This window comes from Schistocerca nitens, chromosome 1, assembly GCF_023898315.1.
Source record: "Schistocerca nitens isolate TAMUIC-IGC-003100 chromosome 1, iqSchNite1.1, whole genome shotgun sequence".
Taxonomy (NCBI): Eukaryota; Metazoa; Arthropoda; class Insecta; order Orthoptera; family Acrididae; genus Schistocerca; species Schistocerca nitens.
In genome coordinates, this window is record NC_064614.1 from 563,946,377 (window position 1) to 563,948,285 (window position 1,909).

A 1,909-nucleotide genomic window follows, 5' to 3' on the forward strand; every position below is an offset into this window, starting at 1 on the left:
AGCTACCGAAGCACGACTCACGCCCGGTCTCACAGCTTTACTTCCGCCAGTACCTCGTCTCCTACCTTCCAAACTTTACAGAAGCTCTCCTGCGAACCTTGCAGAACTAGCACTAGCAGAACTAGCACTCCGAGTCTCGGTCGGGCACACAGTTTTAATCTGCCAGGAAGTTTCATATCAGCGCACACTCCGCTGCAGAGTGAAAATCTCATTCCAGTACCCTATACTGTTCACTGGGTGGTAGCACCGTACAGAGGTGGAAACTGTGAATCCCACGGGACTAGGAGCGAGTTCATTGTAGTGGGAAGCATGTTTCCCACGGCTCACGAAAGGGTTAAGTTCCCATCTGAAGGCCTTCTCATAATCCACCGATGCTTTCGGACCAAGAAAGGTGACGCAACGACAGTTCAGACGGCCAGCCAGACTGGGAGTGGAGTCAGGGAAGAGCGCCCGAAACGCTCTGTTTTCGAAACAGGGGGCGAGTGCCGTGTGGAGCAGCGGTTGCGAGAGGACAGGAGAGACTGGCGGGCGCGAGTGTCGTGGCGTGTCGTAGTGTGTCGCGGAGCTGCGGCGTCGAGCGCCAAGTAGGTCGGCCGCTGTCCAGCTGGGCGCGTGCGCGACCCCTCGGCCACCTTATCGACCGGGCAGAGGCGCGCAGCGAGCTGTGCCGACCGCGTAAACACCTCGCCCCGCCACGCCTCGCACGTGGCGCGCTGCCGCCCTGCGCTACGTGACACACTCCCCTCAGCCACGCGGCGTTCTTCACGTAGGCTCGCGAGCACATCTTCCCACAAACAGAACGTTGCGTGTCCGTTGTTAATGGAGACTAACACGGACACCTCAAAGCTTTGCTGGTACATCGAGGAAATTTCGTAGCACTGTCACTGTTCACAGCTTTCAGTGAAATGAAATGAATTGATCGTATGGCATTGTTGGCCGAGAGGCCCCTTTCGGGGAAGTTCGGCCGCCGTATTGCAAGTCCTTTTTAGGTGACGCCACATCGGCGACTTGCGAGTCAATGATGATGAAATCGTGATGGACACACAACAACCAGTCCCCTGCCGGGAATCGAACCCGGGGCCCCCTGCGTGGTAGGCGGTAACGCTACCGCTACGCTACGGAGGCGGACACAGCTTTCAGTGTCTCTTCTTTATGTGGACGGAAAATCGAAGTAGGAACACACTACGGTGAAAGTAATTTTGGAAATTTGCGGTAAGGTTCTATGAGACCAAACTGCTGAGTTTCGGTTCCTAGGCTTACACACTACTCTAACTTACGCCAAGGACAAACACACACACCCATGCCCGAGGGTGGATTCGAACCTCCTACGGGGAAAGCTGCGCGAACCGTGACAAGGCGCCCTAGAGCGCATGGCTACCCCGCGCGGCACGGTGAAAAAATTCGAAAATTTGTCTACTACTGTAACCTTATTTGTCCGTCGCTCACACAGAAGACCGCAAACCTTCTTTCCTTCCCGTCTGGGCAAGCTGTGCAGTGACTAGAGTACACGTAAAGCTTACTGGGACAGGGTAAATTCTAGCTACAATGAAGTCGATAATTCGATTGTAATATTGGTATTTTTATTTGATATACCCCACAACTGACAAAATTTACAAAAATAAAATGTGAATTTCTTTGTCCACCCACACATTCCTGGGAATGGCACATAAACAATTTGCAATTACGCGCCCTATTACCGGCAGCTGCGTTCATAAATACTCGGCACCTCGCAGGGATAACTACCAGATCAAGAATATCAGGTAAGTTGCTGGATGTTGTTAAGCGTTGGTGAAACTCTCGCTTCCGAGCACACAAAGAGCTCTAACCACAGAACTCTGCACGGAACACCCGTTGGTGCGGTGCTGCGATACAGGCCGTATACCTCCCTTCGAAGACGATGGCCAAGACG

At 53.3% G+C, this 1,909-nt stretch overlaps 1 non-coding gene across 1 annotated transcript; it reads right to left on the reverse strand.

The window, feature by feature from the left end:
- Positions 1-1,052: 1,052 nt before the first annotated feature.
- On the reverse strand, positions 1,053-1,125 carry Trnag-acc (transfer RNA glycine (anticodon ACC)). The gene has a single exon. It is a non-coding gene; the product is annotated as a tRNA-Gly (tRNA).
- Positions 1,126-1,909: the final 784 nt, after the last annotated feature.